The following is a 22658-nucleotide window of genomic DNA, read 5'->3' as shown; positions in this document are numbered from 1 at the left end:
AACTGACATTGCTTCTTAACCACTGACCACATGAAGGGTGAGAATGACCAGATAAAATCTTGAAATCCATACTATACACGGCTAGATATTAGCTGGCCACCCTCTTCTCCCTGTACAGCTGATGGAATACAGGACAATCCATCTCATCTGCAAGCACCTACATATGTAACTTCAGACATCTTCATATCATGTAGATGTTTTTGGTTTACATGTCTAAAGTTACATAGGATGAATCCCACTATTCAGAAAGTGCACCTTTGGGATGAAGGAGTAGATACAGCCCCAGAGGCACAGCAGCAAAAAATGCACCAGAAATCCCATTCTGTTTGCGTGCCTTGGAAATTCAGGTCTCTACTTTTTTAATAAAGCAAGGTGCAGCTGAAATAACATCCACATCAGGCTGACTTGCTCCTCACTCTACTGTGGCATTTTTCAGCTGCCAGTCAAGCCAACCTTCACAAAATTTTCCCTGAGGGGGAAAAGCCAGAGACAAGTAGCAGCAGAGTAACAGAGCACTGAACAGTTCAGCAGGCATTTGATGGTGAAAGCAAAAACCTTTTCTATTTACTTTTGAACATAAGAATCAGACATTGTTTCTGTTTGAGACTGGGCTACTTCTGAGAAGTGTCTCCACAGTGGCAGCCAGCTGAGATTCAGCATAAGGGGCCATCCCAAAAATGCACTGATGCTTGCCTCTGTTATCCACTGCACTCAGTGAGATAGCTCCAGGAATAACATCCCCACATTAAGGTATCTAATATATTACCCCTTTTTGTTATTTATTATTTCTAATATCTGAGTAGCAAATAAGACATGATGAATTTATCTTTCTTTCAGTTGTTGGTGGTTCAAGAACGTGTTGATATTATTCTTTGTTTACAGTTATTGGATCAATAATGTTGCTACATAATTCTTATTCTGCAGATTTCAGTCCAAAGGAGATTTTCAAGTCTCAGTTTCTTTGTGGCACAGACCATAACACTTAATCCATTTACTGCAAGGCTTAGATCAGTAAATTGCATTTGACTAATGCAAAAGTATCTGGTGTTGACTTCAGAACTTCAAGAAGTAGAGAAGCAGTTTATTCTATTTTTTAACTGCCTTACTTTTTAGGTGAATCTGGGCCTTTCTCCACTAATGCTAATGTCTCCATCAGTATTTCCTATGTGCAAAACCAAAACCCTCTTCACGTTCAAGCATCTGGATCCTCTTGTAAATCTGGCTGTTGAACACAATATTCTTCCACATACATCCCTGCAGAATGACTGTCCTGTCTTATGGGAGCAAGAGAACAACTCCTCTGCAGGTTTAAATGAGCTCTGATTCATTACTGTCATCAATTTACATTAACTGTTTAGCCCTAAACCTGGCAGTATTGTAAGAGCAGCCTGACAACTACTGGATAGTGGAGACTGCTTGAGCTGAGAGATGCCCCCCCCGCCCCCCCATTCATGTGAATACTTGGACTTCTCCGAAGTCCCCTAGGGAAGGAGCTGATCATACTCCATACCAGGAGGGTTGCCTGGCCCAGTTCAGGGCTCCTCTGAAGTTCCTGGACCCATACACACTCAGTCTTTGGTTTAAAGGAACTCACTTAGCCTAAGATGAGGCACCCAATTTCATTGCTCTTTCCTCAAGCTTTTTGGCAAGTATCTGTATTGTTCTGCTCAGCACTTCTTGCCTTCAAAGGCAACATGCTCCTTGTAAAATAAGGGACAAGGGCATATTTACTGCACCCCAGAGGTGCCTACGGCAGTCCAAGAATCTCCTCTGTGGATTTGTATTACGTTTCCGCAGCAGCACACCAAGCATAAGGTTTGTTTTCCTTGTAGTCAACCATCATGGCACAAAGGGATTTGCTACAATGATATCCAATCTCATGTCTAGTTGGGACACTGCATAAATATCAAGACTTCCCCCCACTCTATTTTCTGCTGCAAAACCTGTGATTTTTCCCTGTGTATATTTGTCAGCTGATCTATTATGAGATCAGGTCTGGGATTTTCTGCTATTCACTGCATTTCTTTATCCCACTTGTCAAAACAGAATCAGTCTTTCAGTACCATGATGACCCCTTAATATACTGTAGATCAGGTTATGACTGACCTACAGACACAAAGAGGAGATGGAGTAAGAAGCTCTCTTCTGCATCAGTAGGGCAGTGCCCTGAACTGTGCAGATGCCATTTGACTCTCCTTCCTCTCAGATGTGATGGACACGAGGGAGAAGGTGAACAGCAAAGAATGACTTTGTCCCTCAGTACACATCTGGACTATACTGCTGAAGCTAGGAAAAGTGTGAAGGGAGGGAGAGGAGTCACAGCAATCCCAATTCTCTCCAGCATGGTACTCTTGCACTTCCAATTTCTGTTGATATCAGCTCTGAGCAGTAATGTTCCAAAAGCATGTGTGCTGTTTGCGTATTGGCTTGCAAAAACAGGGAGGACAGGTTCTGATAAAACAGATGCAAAGGCAGTTTCCTACGTCATGAATCTCTGCTCAGCCACCATGCCAAATATTGAACTATTCTGCTTCATCCTCATGGTAAGGATTTGACTCTTACCAGGACTAATGGCAGGAATTAGGCAAGAACAGCTGTTCTGATTCCCGGCATGCTTGAGCAGGGGCAACAGGAAATCTCACAGCTGAACAAAATCCTTTGCTGTTTGTTTTTATTTGTGTTCTTTCATTTCAGTAGCAAAACAGGGAACTGGCATTCAAACATTTAGGCCTGTTTCAGGGACTGGTGGTGTGACTTTCTTGCTCAATTCACATTCATTCAGGTCCCAGTAATGATTACCTTTGTCCCAGGCTCATCACAACTCCAAGTTCACTGCAAGTCCAGGAAAAGGAAGAAAACTAATGAATCCAAATGGTGTTTATGAGTAATACATTTTATAAACTCCTTGGCTGTTTGCAGCAACTCCGATTTACCATGCTTAATTTGCTTTGTAGGACAAAGACCACCACAGCTTCTGACAATCTCAGTGGTTTATCAGCATACTGTGGAATAGATTATTTTAGGATGGATAGGTAGCCAGATGGCTAGCATTCTCTTTAAGACACCTGCATATTTGAAGCAATTCTCTTCCTTAACACTCTCAGCCTCACCAGGGCTAGGACCATTACAAAGGGGAAGATGAAGAGGAAATTCTCATCCAGAGATAAAAGAGCTGTCAACTGCTTTTCCTGACGTATTGGAAATTATATTAAGAGTTGAGAATATCTCTTCTCACCTACTAGAGTGGTTGGCAACTGAGTGCTATCTATGTCATGAAAGACTCCCAATCCACTCTTCTGTGCACTTTTCAAAAGAAATCAGTGTTCTCCATGTTCTGCAGGTCTCCTTTACTGAACAGCTACTTAAGCAATACGCTTCCTCTGCTCAGCTTGTCCTTGAGTTGGAGTGGTTGTTTTATACTAGGAGAGAGAATACGTTTTGACATGTTTTTGAGAAAGGTTGAGTTCCTAGAAGTACAACATCACTGTATTAGGACTCAAGAGATTTGCATTCATCTTCTTACTCCATCATTCACTGACTGGATGACCGCAGCTTCACCATCCATAAAGCAGTGATGAGAATCATCAAACAGCTACTTGTGTGTCAAACACACAAAAGCTGGGGGTAAGCAGTGCTGAAGAACAGTGAAGCATGATTACTAATAGCTTGCATGATTATTCCCCAACACATGCAATCTCATAATATTGCCTTAATTTGGCATAACACTGCCTGAAAACACCGAGAGGAAAACATTGGTTTGCTCTAGTGTTTTATTGATAACTGGAAGGGGAGATACAAGCAGAATATCTGCATTGCCCCTCCAGACAAACAAAATCCCCACATCCCGCAGGTAATTACCATCTCCTAATTGGGTTTGAAAACAGGAGATTTGAGCCTGAATGCATGGAGTTTGCACCAAAATGAACAATTACTTGTCTGAGGGATTCAGTGGTTTCAAAACACAACAGGAAGAGACTGAAATTGAGGCTGAGTTGAGGCTTTTCCTGTGAGTTTGCAGATAGCCCCTGCAGACCTCCTCTAGCAAGCTGGCTACTTTTACTAGTTGGAATCAGAAGCCATACTCACCCCTATTGTCATTTTTATCTGCCACTCTAGGCTCATTACATCAGTTTAACTAATGGCAATTAATATGAAAATTAAAATTGATAGCAAAATTAAGTACTTGGAAGACAGTCACTGTTCCTGCATAACTCTGGCATGTCTAATTACTGTTGTAACAAAACCCCGGTAACAACCTGTGCTTTCCAGGACAGCCCTAACCCAGCCCCAGATACCTCTTTCCTACTGCAGTCTGCAACCTGGCCCTTGTGTCTGTGAGACAATGCTCCCCATCCCTCCCTGCTGGGTTCACTCATCACACTCCTGTGCAGCAGCCAAATTTGAGAATTTTTAAAGATGTTGTGACAGGCCAGTCCTCTTTCTTGCTGTTGATGCATGCAAAGATCTTATAGCATGGCTTACAATGCAGAGATCAAACATAGACACAGACTTGCTCAATACCAACACAGACCTGTTCATAAAGTCAGGTTTTCTGCCAACAGACCGTCAAAGTCCTATACCTGATACTGGAGGAAAGGAAAACCACTAGACCTGTCCATGACCTTGGGGTTTGATTTCTCTGTGGCTTGGTTCACAAAATATCTACTTTGCCAATCCACATATTTAATTATTCAGAGTTCGTATAATAAAAGAGTTTGAAGGCACAAGCTGTATCTCAGAGTTAAAATATTGTTACGAACAGGGTTCTGATATCTTCCAGCCTTCACTCAGCAGCACTTTAAATGTTATTTGCACCAACATTATTGTGACAATAGCCTCTCACACTAGATCATCAGCAATGTCCAAACTTTCCACCCATGGCATGCAGCATAAAACTCATCTACTTGAAATGAGCTGGCAGAATTAGAATTATCCTCTATATTTTCCATTACCAAGGCACCAGACACACATTTTACAAACATCGTTTCAGCAAGGGACTATGTCTGTTTACTGATACAATAATCAACATAAATCTGCATAACTCTTTTGCTGACATTGTTGATAGGGAACAAAACACAGTGTTAAACACACTCAGCCCTCATTCCCCCAGTGCAGCTTATCTGGAGTTGCTTTGTAGAGAGGATGTTGTGATTTTATGCTGGTGTATCCAATTTTATATTGATACCTGCTGTGTATGAGTGGAGCTATAACTGTGTTGTGCCCAAGAGCTATCCTTACTATGCACTGACTATGCTGTAACTACCTCCATCATATACTTATAAATGGTTCCAAGCAGCGAAATAACATCTGTATTGATCTAAAGAACATTTTGTTGATTAAAGACTGCAGAAGAAACCACATGAAATGCAGGCCCATTATTTAACAATGTCTTTCCAGTACCTGTGTTGGAAATACAGGAACATGAGGCTGTTGAATTTTTTATCAAATGTCTCCCACTGAGATTGCTGTAATGTTGCAAAGTCAAATCGCTAAGCTTTGGGTTTCCCCCCCTTCTATTCTCTTCTGTAGGGGGAAGGGAAAGATCTACAGATGAAAAATGCTTCTGGATATTGACATTAAAAGGATAAGACAGGATGAAAGTGCATCTCCATACTTTCTACTGCAAGATGGTGCACAGGTCTAGGACAGGAGGTTGGCATGACTGAGCAACCTTTTGGTTAGGACAGCTTTTACAGATCTCCACTGGCCTGCACTTTAACAGCTTTCACTCTGTTTAATGTCAAATTAAAAAGATACTGTGTCATGTTAAAGGGCCATCCATCTCCAAGGCCTTATACTTATTCCTGCAGACAGAGCAGGGGGATTTGGAGGGGAGCCCTAGGAATGGCACATGAGGGACAATTATCTGATTTTAAAGAAACCCCACTAGCAAGCATAGCCGAGCGTTTTCAGGTATAGCATGGAGCAGGAGAAACTTGGCGTACAGGCACAAGGGATCAGCACAAGGCTGCCTCCTGGCAGCAGCTGACAATTTACCATACACCTTTTAGTTCACATCTTACATTCCTGTTTTTGTCCTGACGAGAAATTCAGAAAACACCAACTGACATCTCTGCCAGGAAATAGGAAATGTAAATAAAACCCAACAGCCTCTTGGGAAATCCAAATTCAAAGGCTTTCAGACTCAATCTCCACACAGCTCTGAACTCCCCAAGATTGTGGGAGTCTGTTCTTGTATGAGAAATCCAGTATCAATTGTTTTACCATTGACATTGTAAGGGGAAAGATACCACAAGAAGGTGATGAAAATCTAAGTCAGAAAACAGGATTAAATCCTGACATTGTTCAATAAAGATTTGGCAAGCTATTATGTTATGGACACATTTTTAATATTTCTAGTTGTATTTATTGTAAGCAGAGAAATACCTAGTGATTTTGGTACCACAGGAATGCTAATATAGATTTTTATGTATATCAGCTGGGAGAGAAACCCAGTCATTGTATAGGAACCTGAGGAATGAAAGCTTTGGTAAAATTGGTAGAGTCAGCTCCATGAAGATCACTTCCCTTTTTGTTTTGTTTTTTCCTATGTCTCTTCTATAGTCTTTAAAACTTTTCTCTATTGAAGTAATTAAGATGAATTATGCTAGACTGAGTGAACCCAAGCTAGACAGTCAACTGAAGAAACTATTTTCTGTTGTGGCATTTTTCTACACCAGAAATCAATACCAACTGTGAAATGATGTCTTCTGAAATACCTCTTGCCAGGTTGAGATAGTGGAAGCCAGTGCCAGAGCACACAGCAGGTAAGAGAAAAGGACCTGAACTTCAGCACCTCTACCTCCAAAGACTCATTATGGTCTTTGGTAAGTCTCTTCACATCTCTTTCCATACCAGCATCACGGATTTAATTCAGAATGGGAGACTCTGCCCTAGCTTTGTTAGAAGGCCTATTTTGAAGATTACAAGTATTACAGATATGCTATTAAAAGAGCTGGAAAGGAATTTGTTTTCCCAGGCTGTACATTGTCTTTTTAAATCTTATGCCAAAGCACAGAAAAACAGTTGTGGGTTTTTTTGTATACAAACATATCTATTTAGCCTTTCTTGCACACACCCTTCCCAGTTTTGGTTTGTATTAATAACCATATTGAAGATTTTATTTAAAAAAAAAAAAAGGCACCAAACAAGACAAAAAACTTTTCAGCCACTGTTTTTTGAGAGTTATGTAATTTAAATTATTTTTGTAAAAGTTTCATATGGGTTTTTTCAGGAAATAAAAACACTTAATAAAAATGACTTCCCAGACAGTACTTACAGATCAATGCATTCTTGCAAATACCAAAAAAACCCCACAGGTTTTCAGGATAATAAATCGTAGGGAACATTTTTAGAAGGGATTTGTCCTTTAGAAATAGCAGCATGTGAAACTGGAAATTTAAGAACACTTTGTTCTATGTGTGAAAAAAAAATGTTTGGCGATTTGTAAGGATAAGCACAATTTGAGCATTCTCTCAAGTGATGGGTTGAGTGTACAGCCTGGATTCAGTCATCTGGACTGCTCCTTGGGGGAAGCTGGAGAGCCTCTTCTGACTGAGGTACTGAATTAGGACCCAGTTCAGCTGGGTGTAGTTCCTAGCTAGACCTCAGTCATTTTGAACAAATCATTTCCCGCCTCCTTTCTCTATCTGTGATGGAGGGATAACAATGTATCTATCTCTACTTTATCTTCTATAATGGAATTAGGTCCTTAGAGATTCATGGTTGCTGGGGTACATATGGTACTCAGCATAAGAAGTTATATTAAATTTGGGGCAAGCCTGACAGGTAATACTGAAGACTGAATGTGGGATCTGTAAACTCTGAAAGAAGCCTGAAGGACAGTGAGTGTTTTAACCTCAGCAATTTTGCCCCAGAAAGTGCATTGCTCAACCCCAGTTACAGCCTGAGCTGCTTCTACAATGGCAAAGCACTTGGAGGGGAGAACCTGTAGACTGAAATCTTTTGGTGACATGCAACCACCAAGGGAATGGCTGAGTCTGATAGTGAGAATGCAACAAAGCTGCAGAGATTCACCTGCCTAAGTAAAATAGAGCAGAGGTATATTTACAGCCAGATATGAGGTCTTCCCCCTTGCAGCTCTCCTGGTAACGTTTCAAGGACCTGGAAATCAAAGTCAGAGTCAAGGACAGTGCTGAAATGCTCTCTGGCTATGCAGCCTGGCAAATATGCAGGCAAGCCCCTCAGGGATGTTTAGACAATTTAATGGTGGAAGGTAATGCAAATGGTGTGTTCAGAGAGAGCATTTACAAAACTGATTCTCTCTTACTGTTTTGCTACTGGAAGGAGACTTTTTCAGTTAGTTACGGTTCATTAACTGCTACCATTGAATGGTTCTTATTTTAATTTCTTTGATCTAATTCAGACAGGTTTTTTCTTTTTCAGCATTCAGCCAGAGTGTAAGTTTTGGCTTAGTTAATGAAATACATAGTTAATTTACATTAATTATTATTACAGGACATCTAGAAATATTCAGGCAGTCCAACCACTCAACAGGCTGAACATTTTAATCGCATCTCTTAGAAGAGAAATGCTGCCTCATGGAATGGGAAAGCTAATGGCCCACTTCTTTGGAAAAAGCTTTGAAACACCTGTATCAAAAAACACAAATGTGGGGTCTTGGAAGAGGAACTATGGGGACACTTAATGAACATGCAGTGGTTCAGCAGAGCCATGTAAAGGGAGACTCTACAGTGGTCTGAGATAGGAAAGGCAATTTCCAGTCTGACCTCAGGTCCTGTGACAGCTTCCAGTAGTCAGGACCTAAACACTCACATACAGAAATCTCAATGAAGGGACGCAAGCATTTCCAAGTCTGAGATCTGTGGTACTCAAGTCTAACAGGCTGAAGTGAAGACAACTTTGGAAAGAGACCAAGTCCTTCCCTAACTTAGATTTAATTCAGTGTTTTATCACAAAGGCATTATCTATGCACTATATGTTCTCACAGGATCCAGAGAGATCTTGTGTCATTTTCTTGTCTTCTTCGGATTTGAACAGTCTGCAAGAAAAATTAGCTGCATTATCAGAGCAAGCAGATTCCAGAGTGGAATAAAATGTTCGCACATTTGAGGAACAAACATATTAGGGATATTCACTCTTGTACCACACTACATGCCAAGTACGGCCCAATGCAGAGCTGAATGATGGATGGAAGTCTTCCGACTGTGACAGCGATTACCGTGTAAGAGAGAGGCAGGAATCACAGCCATGCCCATGTTTTTCTTTTCAACTTGAAGGGTCAAAATCTGTGAACCAAACTTAAACCAGTGGTGCCATGAGTCAGATGTAATAAATTGAGGGCTTCTATTAACTAAACAGAAGTTAGCTGCATAAAAAGTAAGTAACAGCTCTTTTTATCTGTGGTATCTCCTGGTGCTTCCTCATGACCAGAGGATTGAAAGGCAACTTCAAAAACTTCATATTGGAAACCACGGAGAATGTAATACTTTTAGTTCTCCTGATTCAGGAGAAGGACTCAGGTTAGTACAGGGAAACAAACACACAGAAAATACCAGGAATCCCAAGGTAAACTTGTTGCTTTCCCATTGTTCATCACAGGAGGATCACAGTTACACAACAGAACAAAGCTGCAATAAGCAAAACTAGCCAGGGAAAAACATGTGCCATTGCAAAGACCGAAAAAACAACATTCCTATTCAAGTTTTATGGCACAAGCCTGACACTACTTTGGTTCCATTTTCTATAATAGAGGCAGATGGTCTCTGAAAGGGCAACAGTAATAAATATTGACAGACAAAATCTCTCCATTGAAACTTTTCCTAACAAGATCTCAGATCTTGGCACCAGGCACAATTCCAGGGCGAGGGATCATGCTGCAGGGTAGAACATTATTCCACATGTTCATACAGCTGCAATAAAAAAAAAATATCAAGAGTATGAAAAGCCTTTGGAGTTCAGATTTTTAGGGGGACAGTTTATTTATAAAGCCACAAATGCTTCCAGTCAAATTCCTGTGGGTTTATATATGAATAGGGCAAGTGAAATAATTGTGGGAAAGGTGGAGTCTAAGGCAGAACAATTGTTTTGATTTTTCAACTGCAACCACCCCAAACTAGTTTCCAGCTAATTTCATTGCAACTAAGCATCTGGGATTTTATTGTCATCATTTTTAGCAGTCAAAAACTCTTTCTATCCCACTGAAGCTTCTCCTCTGCCTCTTGATCTCCCAGAGCATTGTAAATGTGGGACAATGTAACGTAAGCCTCAGAATAGGCCATTACTTAAACAAATGGATGAGATCGTTTTCATTTATTTCATGGCAGCCATCCTCCACCCTTTGCTTTCCTTTGAGGTCGTTTTTTGATTGTCTTGTTTTGAAGCCAGGCAATTTGTCCCACACTCACTGCTGTTCATGGGCTAATTAGAATTTTAAAAGTAATTTAAACACCCTCTGCAGTGTGCTGTTAATTCCCTCCAGATTGCTGGGAACATTAGCTTCAGTGTTTGTTTATTTTAACTGACTCTAAAATATCAAACACATTAGAGGTTGTAGCAGATTTGGGATAATTCACCTTTAACAATAAATTCATTACAAAAGTAAGCATCCTACTTAATTAGCATTGGCTTGTGCTCATGGAAAGCTCCACACCCCAAGAAGACGGTGTGGCTTAATCACATGGTGGCAGATCTCAGTGCAGCAAGAGGCCAAGCCGAGGAGGCATGGCCTCGGCACCCTGTAGTGACCGACGTAGGGTCACACATGGCATCTGCAGAGTCTACCTCCTCATCACTAGCACAGGCTGGAGTCACAGCTTCTGGGACACCCCTGCTGCTGTCATCTGTGCTGGCTGGACTGTCACTGGCATGTGTGGGCCACCTCATACACCAGGCACACCTTGGTCTTTCCTCTTACTGCTTCAGGCCCAAGCAGCTTTAACTAGGTGCTGGTTTTGCATGAGAAGTTCCCTGGCAGAAGTCAAACCCTGACCTCAGCCCACAGACAAGTCCCGAAGAACCACAGCCCCCAGCACATCAAGCCTAAGCTACATCTGCTCTCCTGTGCAGGGACCCAGCAGGGACCCCAGAAGGGCTGTCCCCCTCCCTGTGCCAGCTGTCTGGGCTGCTGCGGTGCCAGCAGGCACATGGAGCTCCGAGCACTCCTCCGGGCTCCAGCTAGGCTGCTGCTGAGCATCACGGCCCAGCCAGCCTGCACCTGTAACAGAAGCACTAACAGGGACAGCATAACATGGTACAAGAAACCCCGAATGGGATCACACATGGAAATGCTCTAACCACCTTTACATTGATACCTTTAACTGAAAATTACTCTATGCAAATTGTGTAAACGGAATTATTTGTATAAGAAATAATTATGATATAGCAGGAATGTGGGAAAGAATTAAGTAGAAAAAAATTAGCAGCAGTTTACAGAAAAGAATTAATACTATAATACATTCACAGTCTGCAGAGTCATTTCATTTATCTTCTTCTACATATCTCTGAAACAATTTTATGGAAAAAAAAATCGCTACTACACAGTCCAGCACTTCGCAAATACCCTATTATTTGTGCAAACAAAAAGTTACTGTATAATTCTCAGTAAAGATTTGACACCACTTCCCACAATGAGCATCATTATAAGCAATTAAAACTGAACTACACTTGTCAAAAAAGTGCCTACAATATACGTTGGTGAGCATTAACAACCACTTCTATCTGGCATGTTTGCTTATGCATTAATACTCTGATTAAGCCAGCTAAGAACATGAAAGCAGCTGTACCTGGTTTCATCTAGCCAAGCAGCCTCTCTTCAACAAAGGCCATAAGTTGACAGCTAGAGATGAGTAAGAACTGTGCAAATGTATATGGCATTTCCCAAGTACTCTCACAGCCTCTGACCATTTTCAACTCGAGGAATTTCTTGAATCTAACATTATTTGTCTATCTAGTCACACTCAACAGATGTCTTCTCCAAATGCTGTGCAGGCTCTCTGGGTCCCACATACTCTTTCTGCAGATACAACAGTCTTCAGCAAGGAGTTTCACAGACCTACTAACACTTCTTCTGTTTGTCTTGAACAAAGTTGCTACAATTTATAATGACATAATTTTATTTTCCATGTATTCCTTTCCTAAAAACTCCTTTCCTAAATTTTTTTTCTTTTAATGATTTGCTTTTCTGGTAGCTATAGAGTATCGAGCTGATGTTTTCATGGAATTCAAGTGCACTCTGAATTGTGGCACACACTTTGTACAGCTATACCACTTCAGAAATGAACAGTCTGACTTCCTAATGTGGTTACCAGTACATCATTGTAGCTTCAAAGAGACCAAATACTTTTATACCAGTGTAACCATATCTGTACTTGAGGCTGCTCTAGTTGAATCGCATGTTACTATACCAGTTTAAAACTGAAATACTAAGCAAGGCACAAGCCAGTACAGAGACCAGTCAAAACCAAACCATCAGTTTACTGTCTAAGAAACACTGGCTTGGAGTCAATCGGCACTGCTTCATCAGAGCCAATGCGCCTGGCTCTGCTGACATAAAAACCACTCCCTTACTTCTCCTTTATTATTAATACTGCGTGCTTTTGTTTACCCCCAAAAGAGTTTGTATACAGTCCTCAGACTAACACATCAAAGTATTAATGAAGAGTTTTTAAACCGTCAGGCTGGCACTGAAAGTTGAGAAACAGTTTCTCCCTTAGGTTTCCATGGTTACTGCATCCCCAAAGTGCAATGCAAGTCACTCATGTCATAATTTGCTCCAGGTAGCTTCCCGAGCTGTCATTGAGGTATCAACCCCCTTTGGATTAGTAAGTGTACGGCAGGGACAGCCGGTGTAGCCCTAATCCTTCTCACTGGCGTTCCCAGGCAGCGTACCAGGGGTGGCTGAAAGGCGTACTGACCGTGCCTTGCAGTGGGGCGAGCTGCCTTCTTCTGGGGTACAGCCAGCGATGGCTCTTGTCGTTGAGTTCAACAGGACCCATGTGGGCTTTTGCAGATTTTAGGTCAGGTGCCCAAGGCTCACACCTGGCCTGGCAGGAGGCAAGGAGATTTTGTCTATGGCTGAATCAGCTTTCAACTAAGCCTTATTTAATGATGGCTTTTATAAATCTGGCATTTTCCAAGAGAAAGCAGGAGGCAGTGGATAGCACCGCAAGCCCAGGTCGGTGACCTCCCAGGGCTGTTATTCGACATGCTCAAAGGCCTTCAGGGCATCATTGTACTGCTACAAATCCAATGCTAAAGCTCCAGAGAGCCTGACAGACTAAAGCCAATGAGAATCCACTTAAAAAGCAGCATAAAGAAACATGAAAAACACACAGCATCTTGTAAAATGCATGTTTGTAAGTGTAGCTGGCAGATAACAATAATAAGTGAAGACAACAGTAACTATATATAAAAAAAGTCCTTAGAACAGCTGAGATTACAGGTCTAACATATTTCCCAGCTACCCAGTCCCACAGATAATCCTGCAGTAACCAAAATCACCAAGGAGACAATTCAGGCCCACGGGATAGGAGCCTGCGTAGCAGAGATGAGGAAGGCAGTGCATTACAGCCTAAAGCTTATAGGAACCAGTTAATTTAAATAATGTGCAGGCAGCAGAGCACCATGGTTCAACATGTGCAACACATTTGGGGCTCTATCATGAGATGGAAAGCAAGAGCTTCAGCAGATCAGTCTACAGGAAACAGATCTAAACACTGATGCTCAAGAACGTGAAAATTCTGTTACATGTCAGGGCTATACTCTGCCATCCCATCCCTCCCAGAATAGGGTGTCCTGTCCCAGGAATGGAAGGGCACTATCTAAGCGGATGATCTCCTTAAGAAGGACAATCATGCACAATCAAGCCAGATGTTCCTTAAGTGAGATGCAATTTCAAGTTTCCTAGATTCAGGTATCTTGAAAGGCCAATTGCTGAGCTGCTGTCAGCTGAAAACAAGCCCTGCTCAAGCTTCTGAAAGTCTAGAGACTGAGACAGTCTTTATTCCTTTTTAAGGGTCATGGCTTAAGGAATTAATTCAGACTGAAGGAAAGTACGCTACCAAAGAAGAAATACAGGGAGGTGAAAACCACCATGATTAATAAACACAGAAAATAATGTGAGATTTACTTCTTCCAAGCACTTTACTACACTCAGTTAAAAATGTTTTAATTTCTGATCAGTCTAGCTATGTTTATCTACAAACATACAAAATGACATTATATGTCCCTTCTGGCGGATAAAATGGCAAATAGTTAACAGCATGCAAAAATAAACAGGGCAGCAAGCAGGAAAAAGCTCTTTTTCACTAGAATTTACACATGGAACCTAGAAAGAGAGACTAATTGCTCCCTGGGACCCTCTGATTAGCTAAATCTGACTTGTAAACAGCTGCAAGATCATGATATCAAGGAGTGGGTACCTCTGTTTTCTGTCTCACTGGCTGCTTGTGACACATTTTTCCCCTGATTTGAGCTGATTGGGCCTCTCATTTACCAATTAGAGGATGAGACTGAACAGGGAGGAACAGAGGATGATTAAAAATCTGCTCTTTGCTATTTCTGCAACAACTGTGGACCATTCTCTTCCAAATTAAATCTGGCTTCTGGCTGGCGAGCTAACTGGCAAATGCAATCTCATTCCCCAAGAGCCAGAGCGCATCAGCTGTACATGTGCCATTTGTGGTCCATCTGCAGGAAACATGACATGCCAATTGCTTTCGGGTGGGCCGGGAGGGGGATGCAGCACTGTCAAGAATCATGTCACTGAGCTGTCCTACTCCTCCTACCCAAGTGGATAAGGTTTGGGAATCTTTCGAGACTCTGCTTTAAAATAACTTTGGTAATTCACGCTGTTTCCAAATACCTGCTTTTGTCAACAGGTCTGGTTACTAAAGTATCGTTCTTTAAATGGGAAGACAGCGGCATTGAAGCCTTTTCATTGTTTGAAAATAATTATAATGCAGTCTAGGAGTTCTGGCAGGTGATGTTGTGGGAAGTGTTTGTTCTCTGTTCATCCTCTCTACCTCTTGAGCTAGAGTAGGGTGCAAATGCACTGAACCCACACTCAGGAAAAAAGCTCAAATATAGCTATTTAAAATTCACTCTACAGCAGAAGAGAAGTAAAGCACACATCCATAGGAAACCCATATTCTCCATAGGATAATTCTTGGGCACAGGCCTCCCACAGGAAGGCTTTAGGCCAGTTTCATCACCTTTATAATTTTATAATTGCTATCTTGGGAGGGAAGTAGTGCTCTGAGGAGAGAAGAATTCTCTTCAGAATAACATTGGGTTTTTTCTGAATAATTGTGCCATTTTTTTTTAAACTCATTTTCCAGAGAGAAATGTCATATTTTATGATGTCACAGATTTTTTTCAGCATGAGATAATACTTTAGATGAGCAACAGCACAGATTCAGTGAACAGGTAAACTGAGCTGAACAGCCTTACTACAGTAACTGAGGCCCATTTGTCCCTCTCTAATTTGTCCCAACTAATTTGCCCCAATAATTGTCATAACTGGCAAATTCAGTTCACGAGAGACTCAGGAGGAAAACTGCTCATAGTTACCAGTGCAGATTAAAGTGAGCTGCCAGACTTGCAAGGGGAAGCTAACAAGGCACCTGAGTGTATTATGCTTGGAGTAAACCAGGGCTGTCAGTCTTCCACTCTCGAGTACTCTCATTTGAGAAAAGCACAAGATCTTGAGTGCCTCTTCTCCTCTGTGATTGCATCTGCACTCTAGTGCTGCCATCCTCTTGGAGTTTGACTAAGCCCCATGATCACTGAGAGCTTGTTTGCTGTTTTCTCAGCATACATGGGGTCGATCCATTTCTTTCTTTTTTTTTTTTTAGTCCTTGTTTGCCTTGCCACAGCTGAAAGCAGATGCACACAGGCACTGCCTGACATCGTCAATGGGGAAATTATGTCAAACACTGGTAGCCTTACGTTGGCTGCAGCTGAAGCCAAAAACTGCAGCAAGTGGCCTGACTGCACAGCACTGAATTAAAATGTTGCGCTTATTCATAAGCTTCCTTGACATTAATATGAATAAAATGGCAATAAGCCTATATTTTATATTCTGTCATTTCACTCTGCATGACTAGTACTGTAACTTCGTATGCTCCCACTACACTCAAACAGATTACACTTACAAATTGCCCCTCTGAATAAAGAGCACTGCGCAGGGATGACAAGTATTGATTTTCAATCTCCTTCCAAAATGACTCTATCATTGCAAGTAAGTCAGGCAATTTGCCTCACTTTACACTTCAGGCTATAGGCCTCAGATCACATTGACAGGCCTGATCCTTCAGGAGATGTTTAATTAGAAAAGAAATGGAAGGAATTACTGTAAATCAGCACTTAGTCAGCAGTGCTACAGAACTTGTAAAGCTCCTTCCTCCCCCCTCCCTCTCACGTACAAACTGCCTAATTTATTCTCTTACCCTCACCAGGAAGTTTGAGGTGGTTGTTTCACGTAATGAGAATTGCTGCCTTTTCTCTAGGAAATACCTCGGCATGGTCTAGCCTGTGTTTTGCTTTTCATTGACAGCTCCTCTTAACACTGATGCTGCAGTAAAGAAGGGGCACGCCAGCACTCACCAGGGCTGACATGGGCTCACCTTCCCCACCAGAGAGAGAGACTGACAGTGACATGCAGTTGCCCAGCACTTTTGCTTTCAGAGCTATGTTTGAACCTAATTATGACTAACATGCAGTAAAAATACATCTTACTGGAGGGGAATTATAATACCGTTAAGTGCTGCGCGCACCAAGAAAGCCACTGCACGCTCCTCTTGTATTCCCGCTCAAAGGCACCCTGCAGCGCTGCTCTGGGTCCAGGCCCCGGACCCAGATGAAGCCCTTGGTTAAATAAATTTCTTCCACAAAGAACTGGAGTTTTTGACACTTTATATCATGGTGCTGTTGAGTTTTTGTGAGGTGGGGACTTTTTTTTGGCCTTTTTTAAACAAACCCCGTGCTTACTTCTTTCTCCATCACACACAAACTCGCGCGTTTGCCCTGCTGGGGAAGGCCGCGCTCCCGGTCCCCCGCGCCCCTCCTCAGGCCCCGCGGCAGACCTGCGAGCACGACTCCCGCCGTCGGCCTGAGAGGAACCCGACTCGGCCGCGCACGAGGGCACGCGGCGGCGCGAGCCGGCCCTTCCCGCTCTGGAGATAGCGGAAACGCGCGGGCTCCCGCCCGCCCGAGCGCTCTCCGCCCTCACCCGGCCGGGGCGGGGGCTGACTGGAGGGGGAAAAGGGCGTTAAAAGCCCCGAATACTTCCAGCGGGGAAGGGGAGCGGCGGGGCTGCGGGTACCGCTGAGCCGCTAAGGGGATGGCGAGACGCGCCCCGGCCCCATCACGCTGCTGAGAGGAGAGCCCGGCCGTGGAAGAAACACGCTCACCTCCTGCCCCAGCCTTCCCGAGGCCCGGCGGCAGTCGAAGCCCTCCTGCGCCCGGCTCCGCCGGTGACGGGACGACGCGCTGCTGCCCGCCGGCCCCTGAGGAGAGCCGCGAGGCGCCGTGCCCTCAGGCGGGTGAGGGGGCGGCTCGGTTCGGTGTCGCGTTACCCCCCTCGGCGAGGCCTTTAAGGGCACGAGGCCGCTGCGCCAGCAACGGCGCGCTTTAACGGGGCACGCTTAACCCCGCGGTGCTTGCGGCACAGGTACGCGACCGTGAGCGGCACCGCCCTCCACCCCCTTAAAAACCACGGAAGAGGCTCCCCCGGGGTGGGAGGACTGGGAGCCTTTTGCTTGGACCCCATGAAGGCTCTGTCCCCTATTGAGATAACTGAATAGCATGAACCGAGTTGTGCTCCTGTTGTGGGGGTACCTCACACATCCTAATGCAGCCCCAGTACAGGTGAATGCAGTTTATATACTGACTTAAGCTGTGAAGGTCTGGTTCCCCATGGCTAGCACTGCTGCACATCCATCCCAGGCAGCTCAGGCAAACGTGTGCAGATGCCCTGGCCGTGCATCCACCAGAGAGCAGGTACCTCCTGGAAACCACAATCCTCCTACACGGCAGTGTGCAAGGTGTGCACTCGCTCCTGGGATTGCAGGGCTTGCGTCCACCACTCCACTGAGGTCCAGCTGCATGCCAGGCTCTCACAAAAATACTGACAACCAGGCAGCCATGAGTCCAAAAATTCCCCAAAGCACAGTGCAAGTTCTTGAAACGTGCCCATGCAGGTGTCTGCAGGGCAACAGATGGCGCAGTATGGGAAATCCTGGATATGTGGTAGGTTTGCTGTAGTGTTTTTCATAGCAAGTCCATTTGTAGTTGTGTGAACGACATACCAGCCTTACCATCTGAAAGGGCTACAAGAATAACCTCTGTGTCTTTTAAGTACTTGTTAAAAAAGGAATATCTCTAAGCTAAAGAGAAGGATGTAATATCTGTGACTCTGAAAGAGGTTTTAAAAAATCACTTGCTGTTGGAATGTGGTAGGGAGGAAAAACGCTCCTACAATTTTATTAAAACTTGTTACAAATGGTGAGTGCAATCATCCATCACCTTGTATAGATTACTTTTTCTTCTCTTTAGTGTGAGAAATGAAACCACTTGTTTACTGTAGCAGTAATACACAGAGAACTACTTTCAAAGCTCCTAGCTGTGTGCCGTCTACCACTCACTATGGAAGTGGCAAAAAAAATCACAAAAAAAAAGCTAGGTTCAGATGCTAATGGTCTGATAGTAGGCTGCATGTGACTGGTCTTGCTTGCGCAGGACAGAAGTACTTGAAGGAGGCCAGTTTTGTGTGAGTGGTTTTCAGCATTGCTGACGCAGGTTCCTTGGCCGTCTTGGGGTGGATGGGGCAGCCAAGGACCACTGGGCTCCTCCATGAGTGGTGTTAGAGACTGTTCTGTGACGTGAAGGGGAAGCATGCTCCTCTTTGAGTCAAGGACAGCAAAACCCTACAAAACACTTCAGATTAATTTCTATTTTTGCTGTAAAAAGTCAGGAAAAGGTCATTTTATTTTTATAAATGCATAGAAAATTTGAAACACATGGAATCTTTAGTATTTCTTTGAACACAGTGTTGTTAGTGTAAGCTCAGTCAAGCCTATGAAATTTAAGTAGTGCTTTGCTGTTAATTGGGGTCACCAAGGTCACCCAGATGACTTGGACTTCTTCCTTTGGTGTTGCGAGGAATTCTGGCTGCAGAATGGCCTTCTTGCTATTGACGGACATGGCTTGCCAGCTGACTATGTACAAAGGCTTTTAATAAATAGATTGTGTCTCATTCTAAAGCATGTGCTAGTTCAGCCCTGAATTCTTGGAGTCAGTGGAGGAAATACTGGGTGGATTTTTTTTTTTTGCCTGAATGATTCAGGAGTTTAGAGAAGAGGAAATCATTGTATTAAATAATAAAAATACAACACTATGAACTACTGTAAAAATACATCATAATGAAAATATACTTTTCTACTCAGAATTCATTAGAACAAGGACCAAACACACAGAGTGAACCTTCTGTGCTTTATTACTACCACCATTAATATTTTCAGAAATTTCCAAGTGCTTCAACCATTTGTTCTGGCACTAAAAAGGAAAGGTTTGATTTCTAGTGGTCTCAGCTAAAAACACCAAGTTGTTCTGTGAACAACAGAGCTAATGGAGTCAAGCTTCCTGTGAAGTTGAGTTTTTCATTCCTTTTTTCTTTCTCTTTCCACACAGAGTAACTGCAGCCTCCTTATGTGTCCTTTGTGAGAGCCACACTGAGCAAGACAGCCCAGACCCCCAAGCAGAATATGTAACAACTGAGCTCTGCTTGCCTATTCCCTGGCAGAGGTGCTCATTTGGGTCCCTACTCTAGCTAGATACTAATTGCTGTAAAATTTGTAGGAATGTAATTATCTTTGAATTGTCTACTCCTATGTAAAATTTTGTTAAAATAGGCTACCAGGTTCGTAAGTTTCTGGGGGGTTGTTTTGGTTTGGTTTGGTTGTTTTGGAGGTAGGTTGACAATGTTGTCACAAAGGCCTGTTTTCTTCAGGAGATTAGGTCACTGGATTTAAACAGCTCAAGTTTCTAGTCATTATCCTGGGAACTTCAATTATATTTTCAGGACATTCAGGAAAGAATAATGCTTCCTCACTATCAAACAGCGACTTTACACATGGGGTTTAAAGAAGTGTAATGCACTGAAGGGACCCCATAGTGTAGCATAACTGAATGATCAAGCATACACAAGAGTTTTACAGCCTGGGGTAAGAGGACAATGTACTTGATCTAAGTCTCTTTCCACAGTTGTGGAGGGCTGCTGAGGTAGCTAGTACTCACCATCTACTTCTAAAGGGATTTGAAGTCTCTAGGACTGCACTGTCTCTCCCACAGGTAGTCGTGGCTTTGTGCTGGGTAGGGAGCTCCTGCACTCGGCATCATCCTCAGCCCCAGCTTGCTGGGGATTGTTATTGCTGCAGAAGCTATGATAGCATCAAGCTTGCAACTGATGGAGGGGATGTTTCTTGCTGCAGCTTCTGATGATGTTTTAGCTCTTTTGGAAAAGCAGCAGCAGCCTAAAAGTTCCTTCATAAGTCCCTATAACCAAAACAAACTAGTTCTCTATGGGTCTCTCTCACAGTATGTCGGCAGTTTGCCACCTCTGACAGAGCGGCCACACTAGCCAGATAACATAAACTTAGTTCTCCTGACCAGACATTCCCAAGCACCAGTGCAAACACTATTTTACAGTTGCAGAGAACATATAATTTTAATAAAAATACCACAGCTTCTTTCATGCAGATGAGACCTGAGTGGTCCAGCCAAGTGCCCTTCCTCACTTGCACTCCCTCCCCTACTGGGCTGCTGCCATAGCACGTTCTCCTCCCTATCCACTGGCAAGTACCAACAGAGAGCTCCCCTTCTGCTCCCTGTTCTCAGGGCTTTGGCTTCCCAACATTACAAAAACATGCAAAAAATAATAATAAAATCTTGGCACCTCCTTAGGATTGTTTTTCAACAGATCTCTGCTGCATTATGTGCAGCCTGTGATTGTGAAGTCATTTTGCACTTACTAATATTTTCTGTTAGAAAACAGAATGCTTTAGCCAGTCACTTATTTTCAAGTGTTCAGTAATTTTCTGTACTTTTTTATAAAAAAAAAAAAATCTATTGATCAAAATATGCCAGTATACAGGGCTGAATTTTCAGTGCAGAAGTTATTTATATATGCTGCAAAAGAGATTAGAATCATGCTTAATGTAAATCCCTTTTTCCTTTTAAAGCTCTTATGATGTAGGTACAAGCTGTACTATACAAATGGGGAAAATGAGGACATGGGGAAAGTAAATTACTGAAGACCATGCAAAATTAGCAATGGTACTGATTATCACTAAGTATTCTGTTGCTGTTATCTCAGGAAGGAGGGGGAAATAGAAAGTGTATATTCATTTCAAAAGCTTCAGATCACTGAAGAAGGAAAATGCTTTCCGATTGCCTGGCAGGAATGACTGTTGGAGGGCATCGCTGCGACTCCTTTGTTGTGCAACATTTCTTAAATTCCATTACTCATGCTGCTATTTTGGTTGTTTCTTGCCTAAATGCAGGCCCTAGCCCTCGACTCACTTTGGTGGATCACTAATACATGGGGAGTTGTGGGGCACTGTCTGCCCAGGGGCCTCCTCACTACACAGGATGGCTTTTGGGGCTGAGCCACTTGGAGCAAGGACAGCCTATTTTATTTCCCTGTACAGCACCATGCACAGTCCTGCCCACACTCATCAGCCAGCACTTTCACTCTCTCTGCTCTAAATTGGGAGGACTGCAAAATGGCCCAACCTTCCCCCCCCCCCCCTTATTCCCCATCTGTGTCCCTTCTGTACTGAAATAACTAATAATCCCCAGTCCTATTTCAAAGGGATATACACCTCCTTGTGCTACTGCCTTACTTACCGAGATAACTTCTGAAGGAAACCTTTTCATTAAACCAATTTCAGCATGCTTTATTTAGTTTTTCAGAGATTCTGTGAGAGAGAGGGAGATAAGGACACAGGCTATTTATTGAACTAGTCCAAAATACTGCACTTTACTTAGAATTAAGTACTGAAAATGTTAACTTAATTGAAAGGATTAATTAGGTTTTCATAACTCTGCTCCTACTGAATAACGCATGTGACGTGAATGGAAAGAGGCAAGTATTTGGATGATGGAAGAATAGCTGGTTACTAGTTGCTCACCATTGGGTCAGAATGAGTGCTGACCTTAACTTGCATCAGTTCCCTTCCTCCAGAAAGACCCTACTTCTTGTTTTTAGTTGTTTTCCTAATTAGTTTTGCAGTTTCCCTTTAGACTTCTTTCCTGTTTTGAGCAGTTTCAACTGATATTCTTCTCAAAGAACACCAGCCCTCTCGCACCGCTCCAATATGTTTCTAAAGAGGAGGAGGAAAATTTTTCTTGAGGGGACTCTTCAGTCACAGGTTGTACTGGAAATCCCTTTTCCCTTCAGTAGCTTATTGCTCTGCTGCTTTGTCCTGTATTCCTGCTCACCTTAGCCTGTATATTTGGGATTTTCCCTCCTGTCTGGAGGAAAGGCTTGCTATCATTCCAGCTGCACTTGAGCCTGTGTGGTCTGAAGCAATCATTTTATTTAAGCTGCAGTTTTAAAATAAAATCCTCTCCACAATAATTATAGTGTTGCATTAGAAAATACTGGATGTCTACAT

Source organism: Mycteria americana, chromosome 15 (genome assembly GCF_035582795.1).
Source record: "Mycteria americana isolate JAX WOST 10 ecotype Jacksonville Zoo and Gardens chromosome 15, USCA_MyAme_1.0, whole genome shotgun sequence".
Classification (NCBI taxonomy): Eukaryota; Metazoa; Chordata; class Aves; order Ciconiiformes; family Ciconiidae; genus Mycteria; species Mycteria americana.
This window is presented reverse-complemented; position numbering follows the sequence as displayed.